Source organism: Schistocerca gregaria, chromosome 7, assembly GCF_023897955.1.
Source record: "Schistocerca gregaria isolate iqSchGreg1 chromosome 7, iqSchGreg1.2, whole genome shotgun sequence".
Taxonomy (NCBI): Eukaryota; Metazoa; Arthropoda; class Insecta; order Orthoptera; family Acrididae; genus Schistocerca; species Schistocerca gregaria.
In genome coordinates, this window is record NC_064926.1 from 165,954,851 (window position 1) to 165,969,704 (window position 14,854).

Sequence of the window (14,854 nt, forward strand, 5' to 3'; positions counted from 1 at the left end):
GCGTTGCTCAAATGTTTTTAGTGTTAAGTTTAAACTCAGCAATGGTTACATGTTCTTTTTGTTTAATGTTCAGCGAAATGTGTTTCGAGAAACTATTCTCGTTGTCAAGTGAAGCATTTATGTACGTATTTTTTGTGATGTTACACAAACAAACAATGTGAATGATAGTTTGTGTGTGCATGGTTTTCCATGTACCTGATACCTGAAAGACTAAGACAGTGCAAGAGAGGCAGAATAACACATATTGAAACACCACACAAAATACTTGCTTACATGTTTGTGCTTGAAAATGAGAAAAAATTCTGGAAATGCATCATGCCAAGTATGAAAAAATACGTGACTAGTGCAGTATTTCAGTACTTAAATTATGAATGACAGCTGCAGGCTGTCAAAAATTGACATACGAAATTGAGTCAAACGTTCCTACTTCCCAGTCAGATATCAGTCTCATGCCTTTGGGCATGTTAATGCCTTCTAAATGGCAAGCATAAAATTGTTTTTAGTTGTACGCAAAATAACTTCTGTAAATGGAGTGAACAATGTGCAGTGACCTAACATTTATAGGTTGCTGTGACTGTGTTTATAAATTGTCACTTTTTATTTGAAGTTTTAGTACTCATCTATTATTTGTGTACCGGATTTTACGTTCTTGAATCATACGAATGTTGTTTAAACATTATAATGAAGCACAAGAGGAAATGGGTTTCAACATTTGGGACGTAATTGTTCACTTTGGATTTAATGGAGAGGAGGGTGGTGAAGGAAATGGAGGCAGCTTAAAAATTTTTCATCATGAGGTGTGAGACAAGTGCAATAGAACAAATTAGGTTGGAAAAAGATTTTCTAGTTTCAATAAAGATCTTCTAGCATGAATGATTTTTCCATATTTAAAAAGTCTTAGTAATTGACATGTGAGGAACTGGGACCATGTGATCTTCGTGTAACATTTATATTCAGTAGGCAAGCTTCATAAGTCAGCCATAAAGTACAGTAAGCAACAAAAATTAATGGGGTGACTATTACTGTATTTAATTCTTGAATGTCATGTACTTGGTTATTTAGCATTCCTGTTCAGTAGTATTACTGGTGATGATTTGCAATGACTTTGTACTAACTTTTTAATAAGAAATCAGTGGTTGAGCCCTTGGACATTGTGGACAAGCGTTTTGCATCAGATGGCATAAAAAGTGTGTTGTGCACTAGGAACTGCATCCAAGTGATGTGTCCATTAGTTGGCCCACTGGACTCTCATTCAGGATGATGACAGTTCAAACCCACATCCAGCCATCGTGGCTTACGTTTTCTGTTGTTTCCCAAAATAGCTTCAGGCAAATGTTGAGATGGTTCCTTAGATGGGCATGGCCGATTTCCTTCCCCTTCCTTCCCTAATCCGAGCTTGTGTTGTGTCCTTCATGACCTCATTGGTGACAGTACATCAAATACTAATCTCCTCCTCCTCCATTACCTGTAATTGGCTGACAATGACTGAGATGCCTTTCAGTCGCAGTGTGAGCACAACAGGTGTCACCACCTCGTGGTAACACCTGCCTGCACACTGCTGATTTCAGGAAAAAGCAATCCAGGAGAATGTCCAGGAAGTCACCTGCCAGACATGTACTATTCTGACATTTTGCCCTCAAACATTTTCCATTCTCCACTTCTTATGGAACAACCATCAAGAAAATTCTGTTTCAGTTAAAATTGCTTTTCAAATTTGACTTGACAGCACTCTCAACTTTGAACAAATAGGTTTCTACCCGCATGGAACCAGTAAACTACCTGCGCATTGTTAAGACTGTTTTTAATGTGAGAAAATTTATATCAATTACGTATAATTTAAGTGTTCAGTAAACCAATGAGAAACGCTTTTGAAATATACACTGTGCTAACAGAAACGAATTGAATTTTACCATGAAAATCTTATGACAAAACTAATATTTTAATAATAAGTGAAGTATCTGTAACATGATGGCTTGATAATAGATGGTCTAGTTGGCTCTACTTATGCTCACGCTGGAGATACTGAACAGCCCTCCTTACTGGATGGCTGCAGTGTTTTCACTGCAGAGTTGGTAGCCATCTGTCGTGCTCTTCAGCACAGGTGAGCCTTCCTCTTCTGTAGTGACTCCTTAATCAACCTTCAAGCTCTTTACCAGTGCTTTCCTCACCATCCTTCAGGAACAGACTATCCAAGAGTCTGTTTCTCCACTAAAAAACCATGACATTGAGTGGCCTTCACTTGGACCCCAGGACATATCGGAATCCCGGGAAATAAACTTGCTGACAGGCTGGCCAAACAGGCTACCGGTAAACCAACTCTGGAGTTGGCACACCAGAGACTGATCTCTGATCAGTTTTGAAGTTTTTTAATCTGGAATACTGAATGGACGCTAAATAAAGTACATGTTATCAAGGAGACAACGTATGTGTGGAAGTCATCCATGTGATCCACTTGCATGGCTTCTGTTGCCCTGTGCCAGCTCCACATCAGCCACACTTGGCTGTATCATGGTCACCTCCTCCGTTGTGAGTATCACTGTGGTTCCCACTTGACTATTGTCCAAATCTTGTTGGATTGCCCAATTTTAGCCACCCTTAGGTGGATCTTGAACCATTCCATCACACTGCCTACTGTATTAGGAGACAGTGCCTCAATGGCTGATCCAGTTTCATTTGTTGGGGGAGGGGTGGTTTATCACCCAAACTATGGGTGAGCATCTGGCGTTCTCCCCCAGGCCTTCACCCTCACTCCCTTTTAACTCTTCCTCACTCTTTCTTAGCTGTTAGTTTGTTTGGTGTTCGTCTTTTCTCTGACCTTGCCTTTTATGCTGGAGATTTTAGTGTATTGCAGAGTGACTGGCTCATCTTTTCGTGCGGTCAGCCATCATAATCCATCTGCTTTATTATTTAAATACTTTCTGCTGCTTTTTCCCCTTTTAGTGCGTGTTTTCTTCTTTTGTTTTGCTTCTTTCGTTTTCTCTCTGTGTGGTTCCTAGTTTTCCGCCTTTCTTACGTTCCCAGAGTCTTTTGGGGAGTGGTTTTACTTGTGGCCCATTTGAATGTGGAAAAAGGGACTTTATGACCCTGTAGTTTGGTCTTTCTCTCTCCAAACCAACCAACCATTCATTCATCTGTAACAAAAGTGTGCCTAAATAAACACAAATTAAGCCCTGTGGACTCCAAAATTCTCTCTGTGTTCTGCCCTGTGTCATACTTAAGTATAATGGAACTGTGGCAGTTGTTGTAGACACATAAAGAGACCCTGTTAATAGAATATTTAGTTCCAGCAATAAACAAATAAAATTGTTTTTGCACATAAACCAAAAATTATGATGGCAGAAGCAGAAAAAAGCATTATCAAGTATGCAGTATCATACTTTTTTTTTTTTTTTGTTCTTATACTACGAAGTACTGAAAGTAGAAAGAAGGCTTATTGTGGTGAAGTTTACTTAAGGTTTCCTTACTGAGTTTTGGTATGGGTGCTTGTAGGTCTGTTACATAATAAGTAGAGAGTTGGCCTTCATTGAGATTGCAACAAAGAGCCAATGAAGCCTTCATATTACAGTTCGGCTCCATTACCTTAGAGCGAATGAACAATTGCGGCATTCATCTCTCCCTTATGACCCCATTGGTACGTAGGCCAGATAAATTGCAACGTAAAATAAGTCACAGTTTCTGAGTAGAATGACTCACATGAACTACAAACCATTTGGACGTCACACTTTAAAGTGAAAATTGCTGAGAGTATTCAGTCATAATGATATGAAAATGTCAAGTGAAATTAGCAGTATAATTCCATGTTGCCCAGGAAGTGAATCAATGGTGACAGAGTTGCCAAACATATTCTGTGTTGTTGCCATCTATGTTATCCTATAAACAGGAAACACATATTTCCACAGTTATTGTGTTTCTTGAACAGGCTCGGATAAAGTCAGAATACCAAAGTACAAGCCAATGAGTTTTATTCCCATTTCTGTACTTCCGGTTAAGGACAAGAATGTAGTTACTAATAATACATGCAGTGACAACAAACTAAACATCATCAGTCAATAGCTGTCACAATTGTTTTTGTTTTTCTGTGTAACGTTACTGAAGACTGAAAGCCCATTCACAGATGATTCACAGTTTTGAATCATAGCAAGTGGTTATATTGTAAACCTTACTAGTCAACAACACATCCTACAAACATTATAATTATAAGAGATATATTTTTTTTAATACCACCACCATTAGAACTACCCCAGAACATAGAAACACAAATAGAAAAAGCAATATAGCATTAATTGCAGAAATGATCATCCACACAGAAATTGCATGATATAATTTCAAATCAAGAAGTCTACTGTGCAAGAAAACTATACACAGTGGCCGAAAAAGTTGGCTCAGAAAGGCAAAGAAAATGAAGTAAGTGTCATTCAGTCTATAGATACTGAAAGAAATAAAAGTATCATCTACTCACAATGTTTACAATGCAGCAGCTGCTGACGCTTTGTAAATAAAGGCAAAAATGTGCCTATGTTGAAGAATGTTTCAACTTGGAAGTATGCTCAAGACAGAAACAATCCAGCAGCTGAATGTGATGCTCGTTTTTTGTTCAGTGCCTCTCAGGTGTTGCTAATTTAATGTATTCGTATGAGAATTACCAAGATGTAATGCAATGGCATAGATGGACATATGGTTGTGGAATTTGTAGAGACTATTGATACGCTGCTAATTCATTAGCATAAACTACCACTACTTTATTTTAACAAGGTCATTGTTAGCTGGATTATTATCCAGATTTAATTTGTGCCTATGAAAGAATTTGCTCAACATTGTATGGATAGTATCAGCATCCCTGCACCCTATAAACAATGCACACCTCTAGTTAATTGCAGCAAAGTGCTCTCTCTCTCTCTCTCTCTCTCTCTCTCTCTCTCTCTCTCTCTCTCTCTCTCTCTCTCTCTCTCTGTTTTAAGGGGGAGGGGGGCATAATGATGCTCTGTGGAAGTGATAGTGTTACAGTATGAATTTTTCACTCTCCAGCAGTGTGTGCACTGATATGAAAGTTCCTGACAAGATAAAACAATGTGCCAGACAAAGACTCAAACTTGAGACTTTTGCCTTTCGTGGGCAATTGGAAGATAGGAGGTTAGGTAGTGGTGGAAGTACAGCTCTGAGGACAGGTTGTGAGTTGTCTTTGGGCAGTTCAGTCAGCAGAGTGCATGCCTGAAAAGACAAACATCCTGAATTTGAATCTCAGACCAGCACACAGTTTTAATCTGCCAGGAAGTTTCAAGTTTTACAGTATGCCACACCACTGTTTGCACTCACTCCCACACCTCAACTACCAAGCTCATTGTAGATCTCATAAATTATCACACTAGATGCAGTTCGTCTTTTTGTTTCCTTCATGTAGTAGCTAAACACTTTTGGCAGAGAGATGTTGCAGAATGGCGTGTCACCATTAGTAGTTGATAAATGAACTTGTTTAATTTAAACCCATTAAATGTTAAGACATCTAAAATCTTTGGAAAAGGTTACAGACTGTTGAAAAGATTTAATTACCTCTTCATGTTGGCTGGTGGGCGTGTTCATTTTTCCTTGGATATTCATGCTCACCAGCTAGTGTTCAACTTAAAAAAATCTAGGATGACCGAATCGTGAAAAATTAGACTGACAAATATGCATGCAGTCTGCTAACCTCATGATAAATATTCCCAGATAAAAAGTCGTTAAGGAGTTACAAATTGTTAAAGCAACAGGTTTAGATTGTATAAGAGAGAAACATATTAGATATTTGTGGACCAAAACAATGTGTAGCTTCCATACATTTTCCCATGCTTTTTCCTCTAAATGACAAATATAATCCTAATAAGCATCACAGATGTCGTAGGAATATATTCGAGACTGACTTAGATAGATTGCGGTCATAATTGTGGTTGTCACCACCACAGATGGGGAGCAGTAATGCATGCAACTTCACTACTCTCGATTATGCCAATACAGCTTAAGTTATTGGCAGACCCTGATAAACATCCAACAGTTCAATAATATCTAAATAGTGTAGATAAGGATCACTAACTGCATCTTGCCTTTCAGGTGAGGTATAACTATCAGCTGTGCAGCAATTTGACATGTTCACTTAATTTCCAGATTTCTGCCATTTAATAGAGACAAATCTCTCCCAGTCTCCACTTAACCCCACCGACCACCCTGTATTCTTATCAGACATATCGACGAAAAGTCCAACAGTAACAGTAAAAGAAAAGAAACAAGTTACCCGTACGAAGTCATGTAATTTAACTAGCTTCATAATGATAGTTAACTCTCAATGTTAGTTATTTGCCCTACAAGGCTCCCTTTGATTAATAACATCAATATCTTCAAAGTCTCCATGTAAGTTACTTTTAAGACCAAAACTGCCAGTCATTTATCAGTTTTTGGGGCTGCAACCATCCTCTGTTTAGTAATAATACCTCGCTTTCAGAAGTCTGAAACTGGTTATGAAACTAAAGTCCTGCCTATAGAAATAGCCTGTACTTTCTGTAGTCTTCATGCACTCCAAACATTTGTGTTGTGAAAGTGTTGTACTGGATGAAAATATACTCGTTGATACAATTTTGGTCCCCTTGGTTTTCCCTGGGAGGAGATAAATTGGTTATTATAACACAAAATATTAGTTCACTTCATTTAAACATAGATAAGAAGAATAGTGTTTTGTAGTTGTTGTGGTCTTCAGTCTGAAGACGGTGCTACTTTATCCCGTGCAAGTCTCTTCCCTTTCAAATAACTAATCTCTTATTCTCCCTTGTGTGATTTTACCCCCCCCCCCCCAACCCCCTTTTCCCTCCAGTACTAAATGGGATTCCTTGATGCCTCAGACTGTGTTGTAACAACAGATCCCTACTTCTAGTCAGGTTGGTGCCACAAGTTTTTCATTTTTCTCCCCAAGTCTTTTCACGATCACCTCATTATTTACATGATCCACCCATCTAATCTTCAGCATTGTTCCGTACCTCCACATTTCAAAAGGTTCTATTCTCTTTTCATCTAAACTGTTTATCGTCCGTGTTTCACTTCCACATGTGGAAACACCCTAGACAAATACCTTCAGAAAAGCCTTTCTAATACTTAGATATCTGTGTTCAGTGTTAACAAATTTATCTGCTTCTGAAATTTTTTTCTTGCCATTGCCAGTCTACATTTTATATTCTCTCTGCTTCGGCCATCATCAGTTATTTGGTGCTCAAGTAGCAAAACTCGTCTACTATTTTTGGTACCTCTTTTTCCTAATCTTGATTCCCTTAGCATCACCTGGTTTAAGTGAACTACATTCCATTATCCACTTTTTGCTTTTGTTGATGGCCATCTTATATCCTCTTTTCAAGACCCACTCCATTCCGTTCAACTACTATTCCAAGTCCTTCTGTCTCTTACAGAATTGCAATGTCGTCAGAAAACCTCAAGATTTTTTTCTTCTTTTCCCTGAACTTCAGTTCATACTCCAGATTTTTCTTTGACATCCTTTACTGCTTGCTCAGTGTACAGAAGAGACAGGCTACAACCCTTCTCTGCTTGCCAACATTTATCACTGCTATCTGACTTGTGTACAAGTTATGAATAGTGTTTCACTTTTTGTATTTTACCCCTACTACTTTTAAAATTTCAAAGAGGGCATTTCAGTCAACATTATCAAAAGCTTTCTCAGAGTCTATAAATGTAAAAAAAAAGTTTAGATTTGCCTTTCTTTAACATATCTTCTAAGAGAAGTCAGAGGTTCAGTATTGCTTCATGTGCTCCTACATTTCTCCAGAATCCAAACTGATCTTCTCCGAGTTCGGCTTTTTTTAAAAAAAATTGTGTTAGTATTTTGCAGTGATGACTTAAAAAGCTGATAATTCAGTAATTTTCACACCTGTCTGAAACTGCTTTCCTTGGAATTGTAACATTCTTCTTGAAGTCGGAGGTATTTCACCTGTCTAGTACTTCACGCAGACCAGATGGCAAAGTGTCGTCATGGCTGGCTCTCCCAAGGCTATCAAGTTTTCTGGTGGAATGCTACTTCCATGGCCTTGTTTTGACTTAGGTCTTTCAGCACTCTGTGAAATTCTTCTCACAGCATCATAACTCCCATCTCCTCTTCCCTTACATCCTCTTGCATTTCTATAGTATTGCACTAAAGTTCATATACCTTGTACAGACCTTCTATATACTCCTTTCACTGTTCAACTCTCTTTTCTTTGCTTAAGAGTGGTTTTTCATCTGTGGCTTCGATATTCATACAGCTAGAAATATGCTTCCAAATCCTGACATTTGTCCTCTAGCCATTCCTGCGAAGCAGTGTTACACTTCCTGTCAATCTCAGTTTTTAGACATTTTTATGCCCTGTTGCCTGCATTTTTATTTGTTCTCCCTCCTTCACTTTTTACAGCACATTTCCACAGGAATCTGATGAGTATGTATACTATCTCTGATCTAATGTTCACTTGATATAAACAAAATACAAGTGTGTCAGTCAGAGTAAATTTAACACTAACTTTCTTGTTGGTTTCTTCCTAATATGTTCGATCACACAGCTGCTATTCCAGAAGATCACACAAGCATCTTACTAGATGATTGCAGACTGGGCTGAGCATTACTGTGCTTGGCTGTAAGTAGAACAGCCGATGCGAAGGTGTTATGAAATGTTTCGGGGTGTGGCTACGTGGGTGTCGCTCGTGCATTGATGCGGCTTGTAGTGAATATCTTTTTCTGATGTTGGGTTGCAAGGTGCCAATGTTACTTTGGCACATTGCTCTTCGGCCGACACCATAGAAAGTGCTGTGATACCAAAATTAATCACAAAGTGCTGCATCCCTTTGGTCTCTGCGACCCATCTTGACTCGTGGAGGAAGACATTCATGGACACCTCAATTCTTAAAATTCCCAGCGGCTCTTGAAATTCTTGAAGATTTATGCACTTTTCCCAATTATTGTTTTAGCTACTGTTCGTCATCTTGTTGAAATGATGGTGTTTGCTTCAATCTAGTTTCCTGGGCACCTAAAAGCTACTAAATTAATGTGCTGCAGTCTTGTTTGTAAGTATCGTGACCTTACAAGAAACCCTCACATAAACTCCAGGCCAGGCAACAAAAGTTGTATTTCATTGTTAATGCCGGGATACAAATGGAGATATCTATCATATGTACCACATAGGTTTCTAGCTTGTTAAATTCATTGAAACAACCACAACCTGACCCATTGATAAGAGAAATACTTCTCAACCACTGATTGAAAACTGAGCTGGTGCAAATTAGTCCTCTGCATACCAATTGCTGTAGACTCATAAATGAAGCCACTAAATAGTTCGGCGTTTCCAGTACAGTGATCTATGACTTTCTCCGCAAGATATGGAACTGAGGTTACCAGGAGGCTCTCAGTATAACATGCCTCAAGGAATTATCTGTATTTCTTGAGCATTGACGTAAGTATAGAGGTTTACCAAAAGAAACACATTCTCGTAACCCAACAATTAGGCATCACCATTCTGCTGTCATGAAAGTTGTCTTATATTTTGGTTTAACTCAGTGGAATCAGAGGCCGAAACAATAATAAACCATCCTGGACTCTTAAAGGCCATGCATTTATAGCTTTCTGGTAACTATAGTTCGCATTGCTCACAAAGCAGCTGTGTAACATGCTCAGACATAAACTGCTTTGTTACTACCGTGATACATCATCGGAAACGGTTGTCGACTTAACCTATATTACTGGCTGCTTCTTATCAGCTTTTCTGATTGGAGGTCTTGCTGTTGCTTTGGAGGTAAATGCTTAAGGCAAGTACGAATATTCAGTGTCTAGTCATTTCCTTCGAATGGGCTGAGTGATTTTCACTTAAGGTGTGACACCAAGTTATTAAAATTATGGTGTCCGATCAGGAAAGGTGCTCCACACAGAAACTGTACCTAAACTCATATTTTACACTGTGATTTACCCGTATTAGCCACCAGTGGAGCAATAAGGTAGATATGAATGCTGCAGTTGGTTGCTAGCACTGAGGCAACAGTCTTGAGATGTAAAGGAAAGGCTACATTTGCTGCCAGTTCTGATGAAGCCCCAGCTGTCTGCTTATTCTGTGACAGAGGTACAAAAAGCCAGATAAAACATCAATAACAAAAAACTTCGGAAAAAGTCTCCAGCACATAAGTACTCTCACTACTTTGTGTTCTGTAATGTAAGGGTGTAAAGTGTATGACACAGCAAATTCATAATGCCTTTCCTTGATTTCGCTGCCATAATTTTTGGTTTTTGTGAACACACAATTTTATGAAGTTGTGGAACTGAAAAATTCATTGACTGGGTTACTTCGTGCATCTGTTTGAGTTGCCACAGTTTCATAACATGTGAGGATGACACTTAATGAAGACCATTTCAAAGTCCAAAGAATCTAATATATTTTTAATTTGTATTGATTTAGGCATGCTTGTGTTGTGTTAACATACTTTCGTCAAAACAATATTATGAAAAGGAAAGTTCCTACTCACCATATAGCGGAGATGCTGAGTAGCAGAGAGGCACAGCACAAAGACTGTCACAAATAAATAGAGCTTTTGGCCATTAAGGCCTCCACCAACCCATCAACAATACACACACACACACACACACACACACACACACACACACACACAAACTACTTGTTATGCCTACCTGTGACTCGGTGTCTCTTCTGTATGGTGAGTAGAAACTTTCTTTTCATTATATTGTTACATTCCATCCTGGATTTTCTATGGTTTGCTTTTTGTCATTAGGTGGTTGTTGTACGTTGTAATTCATGAAGCTTATCTCACTAGGGGTAAGATAGATACTGCCTACAGGAAAATTAAAGAGACCTTTGGAGAGAAGAGAACCACGTGTATGAATATCAAGAGCTCAGATGGCAGCCCAGTTCTAAGCAAAGAAGGGAAGGCAGAGAGGTGGAAGGAGTATATAGAAGGTTTATACAAGGGCGATGTACTTGAGGACAATATTATGGAAATAGAGGAGGATGTAGATGAAGACGAAATGGGAGATACGATACTGCGTGAAGAGTTTGACAGAGCACTGAAAGACCTGAGTCGAAACAAGGCCCCCGGAGTAGACAACATTCCGTTAGAACTACTGACGGCCTTGGGAGAGCCAGTCATGACAAAACTCTACCAGCTGGTGAGCAAGATGTATGAGACAGGCGAAATACCCTCAGACTTCAAGAAGAATATAATAATTCCAATCCCAAAGAAAGCAGGTGCTGACAGATGTGAAAATTACCGAACTATCAGTTTAATAAGCCACGGCTGCAAAATACTAACGCGAATTCTTTACAGACGAATGGAAAAACTGGTAGATGCGGACCTCGGGGAGGATCAGTTTGGATTCCGTCGAAATGTTGGAACACGTGAGGCAATACTGACCTTACGACTTATCTTAGAAGAAAGATTAAGAAAAGGCAAACCTACGTTTCTAGCATTTGTAGACTTAGAGAAAGCTTTTGACAATGTTGACTGGAATACTCTTTTTCAAATTCTAAAGGTGGCAGGGGTAAAATACAGGGAGCGAAAGGCTATTTATAATTTGTACAGAAACCAGATGGCAGTAATAAGAGTCGAGGGGCATGAAAGGGAAGCAGTGGTTGGGAAAGGAGTGAGACAGGGTTGTAGCCTCTCCCCGATGTTGTTCAATCTGTATATTGAGCAAGCAGTAAAGGAAACAAAAGAAAAATTTGGAGTAGGTATTAAAATTCATGGAGACGAAGTAAAAACTTTGAGGTTCGCCGATGACATTGTAATTCTGTCAGAGACAGCAAAGGACTTGGAAGAGCAGTTGAACGGAATGGACAGTGTCTTGAAAGGAGGATATAAGATGAACATTAACAAAAGCAAAACGAGGATAATGGAATGTAGTCAAATTAAATCGGGTGATGCTGAGGGAATTAGATTAGGAAATGAGACACTTAAAGTAGTAAAGGAGTTCTGCTATTTAGGAAGTAAAATAACTGATGATGGTCGAAGTAGAGAGGATATAAAATGTAGACTGGCAATGGCAAGGAAAGCATTTCTGAAGAAGAGAAATTTGTTAACATCGAATATAGATTTATGTATCAGGAAGTCGTTTCTGAAAGTATTTGTTTGGAGTGTAGCCATGTATGGAAGTGAAACATGGACGATAACTAGTTTGGACAAGAAGAGAATAGAAGCTTTCAAAATGTGGTGCTACAGAAGAATACTGAAGATAAGGTGGATAGATCACGTAACTAATGAGGAGGTATTGAATAGGATTGGGGAGAAGAGAAGTTTGTGGCACAACTTGACTAGAAGAAGGGATCGGTTGGTAGGACATGTTTTGAGGCATCAAGGGATCACAAATTTAGCATTGGAGGGCAGCGTGGAGGGTAAAACATCGTAGAGGGAGACCGAGAGATGAGTACACTAAGCAGATTCAGAAGGATGTAGGTTGCAGTAGGTACTGGGAGATGAAGCAGCTTGCACAGGATAGAGTAGCATGGAGAGCTGCATCAAACCAGTCTCAGGACTGAAGACAACAACAACATATAATTCATTTTATATACTGCATAGTTCAGTAGTACATTGAACACTACAGGGAATATAAGAGAGAAATCTGTCGTCAGCAATATATTCTCTCACATTATCTGATAATGTTCAGGTAGTTCAGATTCCATGCCTGTGGAGACATACTAGTTCAGAGTTAAAGATGTTGTCAAGCTAAGTTTGAAGGGTATTTTTGCCCAAAAGGAATTTCCTTCATAGTTGCTCCATAAGCTGTGGAGGGGAGTAAACATTTGGGGGGCAGAAAACAAGAATAATAAGAGTTGGGGATGACTTCCAAAACACACTCAACTCCTGGATGGTTCTTTTGTGAAATCAGCAGAGAACAGGCAGGTGTTATCATGCAGTTTTGTTTGGCATTTTTTGATAAAATGTGAATGAAAGATGTCTGTCATTGGTAATGAATGCTAGCTGATACGGAGACTCCCTGGGGAGCATTTCGTTTTTATGCCATCAGGTGCAAAGTATTAAGTCATTAAAACTCCTCTTTGCCTGAGGATACATTTTTTTTTAGTGGGGGGGGGTCACCTATTAATTTCTTATTAAGTAATTAGTACAAAGGAATCACAAATAGTCCCCAGGAGTGCCCAGTGAACAAACTGATAATGTTCAAGCAAAAGTGCCTTAAGACATCCTCTACAATTCTTATTATTTTTGTTAGAGCAAGCAGTACTTAAGTTGCCAACTTTTGAACCTTGCTTATTGAATGCAAATATCTCACAAAGTTCAAATCATTGCAGTTCATCATATTTGTCAATTATGAAGATGTATTGAAGCTGGAAAACCATTAAGTCCAATGTAATGTTTCTGGAAACAAAATCCTTTTGTGACTTACTTAATGAGATAGCACTTGCCTCACATGTGAAAAAAATTTTGAGGTGTGCCTGAGTTCCTTTCATCTCTTTATTAAGTCCAAAGTGAACAATATGCCACTGACAGTTATTCCACACAGTAAATCACACTTCAATAATAAACAACTTTATGCTCAAACCTAGCAAGAGCAGTAACGTGCCTAAAGTGCACCGCATCATGATACTGGGGTAGATGTTGGCTGCCATCAAGCAGCTGGTGACCACTGTATGGTAAGGAAGCTCTAGAACGTGAGCTGCTCTGACCACGAGCCACAAAGAGTTTCACTATTACTGACAGGTAAGGAAGTTAAGCATATTGTCTTTGAAGTTCTGTCAAACTTTTTTGACTCTGCTTCTCTTGAAAAAGTCATCGCACAAAGAAGAACTGATAGTACCTGATAAAAATAAAGAGCTGGTAAATCAAAATTAGCAAATATAATTCATGAAACACTAACAGGTACAATATCTAAAATCAAATTTATGGGAGAAGTATCTCAGCCATTTGAAATAAAAACTGGTGTTAGGCAAGGTGATGGTTTACACCTGTACTGTTTAATTGTGTTCTAGAAAAAAGTGTAAGACTCTGGAATTCGGAGCTAAAAAATCACAAAATTGAACTAATAACTCGGGAAGGAAAACAGATGGAATTCAGGTAAACTGCTTGGCTTTTGCGGATGATTCTGCAATACTTTCAGAAACCTTGACAGAAGCAGTTATTCAGATAAACCTTCTGGAAAAAATAGCAAACAGAACTGGCCTCAAAACTTCATCTGAAAAAACAAAGTTCATGACAAATATAAAAAATGCGCCAAAATTCATAGAAACACAAATAGGTAAAATAGAGTGAGTAAATAAATTTAAATATCTTGGGGAGACTATACAACAGAATGGATTACAAAACTCTGCAGGAAATGTAAGAATTAACAAAATAGAAAGAGTATATGTTTTGACCAAAAATATTTACAACAAGAAATGAATATCTAGAAAAACAAAACAAAAACACTTCATCACAGTGGTACGACCCGAATGTTTATATGGATCTGAATGCCTAATGATGCACTAGAAGATGGACAAACTAGAGGTACTGGAAAGAAGGATTATTAGAAAAAGAATGGGTGCAATGAAAACTGCAGATAGTCGGAAAGTAAGAAGTAATGAGGAGATCTACAAAACTATAGAGAAAAATATCTGAAGTAATGGTCAAACGAAGGTTAACATTTCTCGGACACATCTACCGAATGGATGGAAATAGACTAAACAAAACAAATACTCCTATATTTCTGGAAGAACAAATCAACAATAGCATGGATATGGGGAGAAAATGAGGGAATACTGGAAAAAATAGAAAACAACAACAAAGAAAGAAGAGGAACTGAAGTTACTAACGTGATCCTAGTTGGTCAATACTGCCAGCTATGTTCCTGGGTGCACACTTTTACTGTC

The 14,854-nt window shown here is 38.5% G+C and overlaps 1 protein-coding gene across 1 annotated transcript in view; it reads left to right on the forward strand.

Moving 5' to 3' along the window:
* Window positions 1–14,854, forward strand: part of LOC126281209 (regulator of nonsense transcripts 1) — a 113,281-nt gene that overhangs the window by 23,178 nt on the left and 75,249 nt on the right. The gene's annotated exons all lie outside the window — the stretch shown is intronic.